Genomic DNA, 9,748 nt, shown 5'->3' on the forward strand with positions numbered 1-9,748 from the left:
CGTTAGGTCGGTTCGTTTTTTCATAAATAATTACGCGCAGAAGAAAAATAAAAAGAAATACTAAACAGACTCCAAAAATCCTGAAATAAATTTTCCCGGGCTTCTAAAATCAAGGCGCACAAGGTGAACATTTATTTGGGGCCTAAATGCAATTTTTAAAAACACACATTTTTCCTAAATTCAAATAAAATAACGAAAAACTCCGAAAAAATATCTTATTTGATTTTATTATTAAATCCTCAATATTTCTTTATTTTGGGAAAGTCATTTTATTCCCTCTCTCATATTTTTTGTAATAGAAATAATTGATGATAAAATAACAAAATCAAATGATCCTATTCTCAAAATTTGAGAAAACTAAAATATGAAAATAACGAAATCCCCAACTCTCTCCGTGGGTCCTTGAGTTGCGTAGAAATTTCTAGGATCAACCAAAAGCAAAATAAAATATGATATGCATTGATGATCTAATGTATAACATTCCAAATTGAAAATTTGGGATGTTACAATATATTCCTTTGTTGTAGGGGAAAATTGGCTTTTCGCAAAAACATTATAACAATAGAGCCTCCACCAGCCATATATGCTTGTAGTGATAGAATTTACTTGTTCATTGCTCTACTATGTTATCTTGCCAGCATATTCCATGTGCTGACCCATTTTTCGGGCTGCAACATATCATTTTGCAGACTTTTCAGACGAAGAGTAAGGTCAGCTAGGTCATTTGTCGTGCACTCAGCTATGCCGTTGGAGTTGATGGACTCACTTTATCTTCCAAGCGTTCCGCTATTATTTTACTTAGATGGTCTCAAGCCATACTTATTGTAATAAGTTCTCTTTTGAGACATTCGATGTAATAAGTGTGTGATTGCTACTCTGTTATAAATCCTTCAAGTACTATGTGTGTCAGCATTACTGATCCAGGGATGACACTTATGCATAGAGATTTGACCGTTTGAGGTCGGATCGCTACAGGGAATAGGACTGGTCATCTGTCTTTAAATCCATCTCTGAGGACCTGTCGGGACCCAGCAAGAGATCTGCTTTGATAGGTAGCACTGTCTGCTCTCAAGGCCTTGTTTTCACTCCATATTTTTCCATCACCCACGCAAATGGCTGATTCACATGAAGAGTAGTTTAATGTACAAACATTATTGACAAATGGAAACATAATGAAGAAAAGGATGGGCAAGATACCATTCAAATATATGATGCCTGATTAAACATGATGGCATTGCACATTTCACATATATTATGGCTGGCTAAAAGACATGAGACTGCATAATTCCCATATATGATATAGAAACTAAACATGTGACATTACAAAACATGTCTAAACTAAGCAGATGACATATATGATGTCGAAAGTAGGCACTGAGAGGCAACATATGCATGATATGACTAACATCATCATTCCAAGTTAGAGAAAACACCTTGGGCGGTAAATAGGAGTGGTCAGCTGCGTTTGAATCCGCCTCAGAACAGATATCTTCCTCTGGATTACAATCTGGATAGGGGGGAGGGTTTGCCATTGAACCCACCATGGAGCGATGTCTTCATGACATTGTATTGCCGCGCAAAACTCTTTTTCTCCACATGTTCAGCATGACTGTCTACAATATCTGACATGCATACGAAAAAATATAGTGATATTTTGTAAGGAGAGCATGCAGAAATCTAGAGTGATGGTAACAACTAGTGGATGGATGCAAAAATAATGATAGCAGGCTGATGATTGCTTTAATTTAATAAAAAGACAGCTGATGATTTCTTTACTATTTGTTTCCCAGCCAAGATCAACAACATAGGCATACCCTAGGTGAACCAAATATTAGACAGAGATATGATTCATTGTTGCCTCGATATGTGCCCCACAACTAATTTTAAAACTCAAGTTTGAACATTAATTTGGACCTGACTTGGAGTGTAAGAGGTGAACAGGATGACAAAGTAGCAGGTAATATTAAGCAATGCATAACATAAGCAGAAACGAAAGAGTGCGACCTCTCTTATGGACCCGTGTTCTCCTCAGGTTCATCTACTGAGTCGATGATGGTGATGCCGTTGTAGTGGGTGCGGCAGCAGGGAAGGAGACCTGAGGCAGCGAAAGACAGTCAGGAGTCATGATGTCTAGTTTGGTGGATGCTTCTGTCGATGGAGTAGCTCAGGTGAGGTGGACGACGTCGCGGCTGGAGCAGGATAAACCACACCAAGTTTTCTTCGACACCTACCTGTAACTGAAGTAATTCTGTAAGGGCTCCTTTGGCTTGCAGGATTCTAAAAATGCAGGGATAGGAAAAACATCGGAATAGGATAGGAATGCATGTGGGAAATAGAGCATGTGTAAACACAGGATTTCTGACTTGGGTGTTTGGTTCACAGGAATTGGAAGAGCAGAGGAATGGAAAGACACATGGCCAAAATAAAGAGAAACCATATGAAAGTGTGTACGGTTAGAATGTTATTCTGCCACTAATGCACTTGGTCTTGTTTTCATGCATATGATTTTGAAAAGTAGGTCCAGGTGGATGTTTTGCTCCATTCCTTTCAACAAAATGCATGAATTATTGAATAGTAGAGTGCCATAGGAAAATTTCCTATTGCTATGTTTTTCCTTTGAACCAAAATAGCCCTAATGGATCGACATGAATGTAGAGTAATAAGTGATGCGACAAGTGTACAACCTCTTTGCCGTAGCCGTGTCGACCTCAACATCATTGGGTTGGTCACAGAAGAAGTTGTGGCAGAGGTGGCTATCGGAGGTGTGGAGGAAGATCTGAGGAATCTATAGACGGCGTCTAGGGCACTGCTTTATTGTGATGGATGGTTCCGTCGTTGGAGCAGCTCTGGCGAGCCGTAAGACGTTGAGGCTTTAGTAGTAAAAGACAGACATCGTTAATCTCAAGTGGGATTCTAATATCATCTCCACTAGATGATGTAAAATACATTACCAACATGTGATAGACGTAAAATTTACATCACGAAAAAACACCTGACTACAACAGATGAGGTAAAAATTGTTGACTCTGAACTTAGCTGTTGAAACTGAAATTTACTGTGGAATATGAAGTTTAGGGAGGGCCTGAAGTTCATCTTCAACCTCCACCCCCCCTGAGCCTCCAGCCACCACCAGCCGAACAGCCGACCCCTGTCACCCGCGGCCGACGGCATGGGTGCGCCGCCTCGCCGCCTCGAAACCACTCCCCAACGGCGGTCCGTCCCCCCCCCCGCCCGGCCCCCCAGCCCCCCCCCCCCCCCGCGCGCCGAGCTTCTTCTCCGGCGATCCCTGCGCCACCGCCCCACCACCATGTCCCCACCACCGGCAACCACCACCCCCACCCTGAACCCTAAGATAGATAGTGGGGTACGTATCTGGCGATCCCCCTCCCCGCTGTGGGTGGTTCTTCCTTAACTCCAGCGAGCCCCCTGATGTCTGCTAGAACTACGTAGAAATTTCCACAAAGAGGAAGGGATGATGCAGCACATCCATGGTAGGTATTTCCCTCGGTGATGACGCCAAGGTTATTGAACCAGTAGGAGAACCAAGCAACACTACGTAAATAACACCTGCACACAAATAACAAATACTCGCAATCCGACGTGTTAAAGGGGTTGTCAATCCCTTTCGGGCAACGGTGCCATAAATTGGCAAACGGACGTGATAAAAATATGATAGATAGGATAAATAGATCTCGGATAAAATAAATTGCAGCAAGGTATTTTTGTATTTTTGGGTTTAATAGAGCTGAAAATAAAAGCAAAGGAAAATAGATCGCAAAGGAAAATATATTAAAGAAGAGACCCGGGGGCCGTAGGTTTCACTAGTGGCTTCTCTCGGGAAAATAGCAAACGATGGGTAAACAAGTTACTGTTGGGCAATTGATAGAACTTCAAATAATCATGATGATATCCAGGCAATGATCATTATATAGGCATCACATCCAAGATTAGTAGACCGACTCCTGCCTGCATCTACTACTATTACTCCACACATCGACCTCTATCCAGCATGCATCTAGTGTATTAAGTTCATGGAGAAACGGAGTAATGCAATAAGAACGATGACAAGATGTAGACAAGATCTATTTATGTAGAAATAGACCTCATCTTGTTATCCTTAATAGCAATGATATATACGTGTCGGTTCCCCTTCTATCACTGGGATCAAGCACTGTAAGATCGAACCCATCACAAAGCACCTCTTCCCATTGCAAGATAAATAGATCAAGTTGGCCAAACAAAACCCACATATCTAAGAAGAAATACGAGGCTATAAGAAATCATGCATATAAGAGATCAAAGAAGACTCAAATAACTTTCATGGATAAAAAGAGATAGATCTGATCATAAACTCAAAGTTCATCGGATCCCAACAAACACACCGCAAAAGAATTACATCATATGGATCTCTAAGAGACCATTGTATTGAGAATCAAACGAGAGAGAGGAAGCCATCTAGCTACTAACTATGGACCCAAAGGTCTACAAAAGACTACTCACACATCATCTGAGAGGCACCAATGGGCATGGTGAACCCCTCCGTGATGGTGTCTAGATTGGATCTGGTGGTTCTGGACACTGCAACGACTGGAATTGATTTTTGTCGGCTCCCCTAGGGTTTCTGGAATATTGGGGTATTTATAGAGAAAAGAGCCAGTTCAGGAGGCACCCAGGTGGGCACAACCCACCATGGTGCGCCTGAGCCTCCAGGCGCGCCCTGGTGGATTGTGCTCCCCTCGGAGCACCTCCCAGGCGCTTCGTCAGCCCATTGGATCTCTTCTAGTCCAAAAACAATCCACAAAAAGTTTCGATGCGTTTGGACTCCGTTTGATATTGATTACCAAAAAAACATGCAAAAATAGAAACACTTGGCACTATGTCAATAGGTTAGTACCAAACAATGATATAAAATGATTACAAAACATCCAAGAATGATAATATAACAACATGGAACAATAAAAAATTATAGATACGTTGCAGACGTATCACCCCCACCCCCTGAAAATCATCTGACCCAAAAGTCGATTCAGTCAACTGAAGTGTAGCTAAATCAGAGCAGAGAAGCAGCACTAGTGAGGGGGGAGCAGCAGCAATAGCACGAGCGAGCGAGAGCCAGAGCAGCAGCAACAGTGCGAGCGAGCGAGAGCGGGAGCAGCAGTAACAGCGTGAGTGAGAGCTGGAGAAACAGTAGCGCGAGCGAGGGTGGCAACAACAGTGTGAATGAGCGAGAGCTCGAGCAGCAGCAGCAGTAGTGCGAGCGAGAGCCGGAGCAGCAGTAGCAGCGCGAGCGAGCGAGAGCCGGAGTAGCAGCAGTAGCAGCGCGAGCGAGCGAGAGCCGGAGTAGCAGTAGTAGCAGCACGAGCGAGCGAGAGCCGTAGCATTACCATATCCGACTGGTATGGCCGCCGCCGCTGAAGGGGCCTCGCATTGGGGGAGATCCGCCGTGGAGATGTCGCCTGCGGCGCCGGCTTTGAGGTAGCCGTGCCATGGGGGTGCAGGATGGAGCACCGTCGGCACCGGGAGGTCGAGTTAAGGAGAAGGCATGATGCTATGAGTGTACAAACTCTTTGGTGGCGCCTAGTAGGCCTCGACTTCGTCCGTGGAGTCGGTGAGGACGCTGCGGTTCTGATGGAGCAGGTTAAGGTGGCGATGTGGAGATGGAGCATCCGCGATAGATGAGGCGATCGTCGGAGTAGCTCCTTGGAGGTGGAGGATGGGGCGGCTGAACCAGCGGGACGACGAGATGGATGACGGATCCTCATCCGGGGAGGTGAATGAGGGACGTCGAGCTATTGAAGTGGATGACGTCGTCGGGGAAGAGGCTCCGGCTGGGCAGCGGTGAGGTGGCGGACAGAGGAGGGTGTTGTTTCGCGGCTGGAACAGAGAGGTTATGGAGGCCTGGGATTTCGAATGGCGAAAAGGGGGCGATGGGAGTGGGGACCATGACTTAGGGACACACTTGTTGAAAATGTACGGTGTGTTACAAAAGTACCCCCACCGATTTGAACTAATAGCCCTTTCGGCTTAGGGTTAGAAGGGGGATTTCGCATGTCGACATTTGGCAGCGGGAGGGAGTTTTCACGCGCGTTTAGTTTCGGGATAGCAAGGCACAGGTTGTGAAGGCGCGAGTTTGGGGAGCACGATATCTGAATTTTCAGGATATAACAAGGCGTGGCTTGAATTTTAGGGACAAGCCTAACGTGTAGTATTGTACTTGTACATACCAAATCAATTCACACTTCCCTCAACAAAAAAACAAAAAAAAAACTATTCACACCACACAAAGAGAGAGTCTTGTCCCATTTTACTATACAAATGCTATTCAAAGCTATGAATTCATGTTATGTCCAATTAAATTTTTTGCTGGCTTTATAATGCATGTAACCTACTCATACCAACATTTTAGTGCATTCCAAATGTCTATACTACCACTGCAATTCGAACTAAATTTGAATTCGTTTCTCTATTTGAATAAGAATGTACAATCATGATTGTTGCCAACTTAAACCATCATTCGTGTATTACCTTAACAACACACCATATGATTACTATAGACATAGATATGAACTATGTGTACTGTATGAACTCGAATTCAATTTTTTGGATACACTTGATGTTGATTCCAAATAATAGTACATTTGATGTACTAACTAGATATTCATAATCTAAACCATGTTCCATACATACACCGTGTTTATCACACAAAGTATAGTGCCCCGCCCCCTACATTATGACAAGTATTTAGCCCTGAGCTACAAAAGCCACACATTATCCCAAATTATAATCAATGTTCTACATTATGATATCTTTTTGAAATATCTGAATCCACTTTTTTATAATGAATTATTATCTCTATTCGTCTTTTACACCTTCACGATCCTCTTCTCTTTGTAGCTAGCTAGCTCTAACTTTCTATTGTGCATGCACAAGCCCACCCCCTCTCACCCTCACGCAGCGCCCCCTCCATCGCACACATTCATTATTTCTCTTTAGGTCGTTCACCCACGGTGTGTGTAGGCCCCCAAATCCTTCTTTCCGGCACACACCAGTCGATATACCTCTCTAGCGTAGTGTGCCTACCACAAACACACACTTCCCCTCTTCTCTTCTCACCTTCCATGCCCCCTATGTCCAATACGGTTCCACGTAGGTGCACACTCCCGCCCCTCTTTTCATCGATCTCATACTCGCACACTCCTCCCCCCTCGACATAGTAGGCCTCTCGCACCACCTCCTAGACGCACCCCTCTCCCCCTATCAGTCTCTCTGGACCTTATTTGCTTCTAACACATGCATGCATGTACACGTACCGATCACCTACATATAGCTAGGTCCACTATAATTCTTTTTCCCCACACACCGGTAGACTTACCTCACTAGTTATGTCTATCCCTTTCTCGGACACACGATAGTTGATCTTCCTATGTAGTTACGTATACTTACCACAACCATATCGCCCCCTCATCATCCTTGCATACCTAACGACCCGTCTCTCACACGCACCTGCACAGACAGGTAGACATCCCCGGCCCTCTCTTATTGATATTGCAGTTGTACCCTCCGTTTGTCTAGCAGGCCTCTCCCACCATTTGTGAGAAGCAACTCCACCACCAACCCTCTAACACTCTACCTTTTTCTTTATCCCAACTTTATTCCTCTGCTACACATATGCATGGATGTCGATCGATCTCCCTCAATACATAGCTAGGTCTCTCTCCTTCTCCACACATATACTAGTCGATCTACCTCTCTATAGTTACATCTCTGCCCCCTCCCCCCCCCCACACACACATCGATAGTCAAATGTTGTAGGTAGCTATCCATGCCACAGAGAAAAACTGCACCTCTGCCCTCTCAAATTCCAGTAGGTCAATCGCCCTATATCTTTGACATGGGCAAACACAAATTCGATGGCACTCTTTATCGATCGCGCACCCACACACTTCATCCTTGTTTTCAATTCTATCGATATCTCACGCCGATGATCCCTCCACTCTCTTCGCATGGATCGCTCCCTGTATATATGATATATCCATGACTCTGTTTCACACACATTGCATATGTTATGTTTTTTTGTTTGAGATATCATCAACACATTGCCTCTGTTTCGCACAAACCATCACTTTCACACCCACCCACGTATGTACATGCACCTAAAGAAGAGGTGCACGCATGGCGCACATACTCACGTCTCGTTCCCGGCCACACCCGCGCGGGTACACAGTGGAGTTCATTTTTGTATGAAAAGGCAGCCCACGTGATAATTTGACGCGTGTAGTGGTTGTTTACTCGAAGGAGGGTCGTGTACCATGTGTAGACGGAACAAAGTTTGACTCGACACGTTAGTATTAAATAAAGTTATATTCCTCAATGGCATGTACAGAATATAAAACGATTGTCGTCGGGAAAAAAGAAAAATCCGCTCCACTATATACAATGGAGCATGCCTGTTGGGGTCTGTCTCTTGTCACACCATCTCACACAAGGAGGCGGTGGCCTCTCTCTCACCGTTGGTTATTGATCTGTCCACATCCCGTCCGCTGACGGGAAGGGAGGATGTGCATTGTTTCTCCGTTCAATGACGTTAGGGCAGCACATCCCGATCTGCGGTACCCGCCGTTCTCTCTGACCAAGCTCCAGCATGGTAGGGCCTTCGCCACTTGCTCGCTGCCGCAGTATGGGAATATCCCGGCCGCCGACGCCCTCTTAGTTACATTCCGACAACCCTCAGGTACAACTTCCTCTGGCCTTGCTCCACTGCCCATCTTCCCACATTGCTGCATGTGGAAAATCCTGCATGTTGATCTTCTTTAGTTGTTTCCTTAAAACGTATCTCGGCTGGCGTACTTTCCATCTTGCAATCTCGTCCTCAAACCACTTTTGATAAACCACCATGCTGCCATCTTTCCCTTATTACATGGAATATGCTTCTTTTTTGTCGGCGTATGTGTCTTCAACTCGTGTTATTGGGTAGCAATAGTTTCCTTTCTACCTCCTTTTGCAAATAGGGCTATCCATTTCACCTTGTTGCTATTGCGTCCTTTTGGTGAACTTCACAAATCACTTTTTTCTTAAGAGTGTTCTGTGCAATTCCACCAAAAATGTCACACGGCCAACGTTTTTACATTTCTATGGGACTGCAGAAAGGGAGATTTGTTTTGCTCTCCTCCTCATCCAACTCCGTGCCTAATCTTCTCCAACAAGTAGTTAGTCCTAAAGAGAGCTCGCAGATGTGATCGACTTCTATTTGTGTGTGTTATGTTTCATCATCTAGTTCCACTATTACTATAATCACACTGACTGAATATCTTTGCAAACAAGGATGATCAGCTCAATTTTAGTGGACCTGCACAAAATGATCGGATTGTGATGTCCTCCATACACCTCTTTTTTGGCTACAGAGTTGGGTCAAACTAGCTGCCAACCAATGAACACTATGCCCAGGAAATGGAGCCATGCCTACGAACATCATCGATCAATTATATATTTTTCTTTATTGGTACACATTCTCACAAGTTTGTCTTCAGTTGTGATGTGAATATTGGCGCTGATCTGCGAACCATTGAGATGCATTAGCAGCCATGGTAGTTTCATTTGTATTTGATGTAATGTTGTAATGAGACAATCCCGAGGCAAGAGGACACATGAATCCTAAGTTGAAACCTTTTTTTCCCTGCGGGAACCAAAGTTGAAACCTTCATAGCATCACAGTACAATTTCATTAAAATTATGCGTACATATAAACAAA

The sequence above is a fragment of the Triticum urartu genome, chromosome 6 (genome assembly GCF_003073215.2).
Source record: "Triticum urartu cultivar G1812 chromosome 6, Tu2.1, whole genome shotgun sequence".
Taxonomy (NCBI): Eukaryota; Viridiplantae; Streptophyta; class Magnoliopsida; order Poales; family Poaceae; genus Triticum; species Triticum urartu.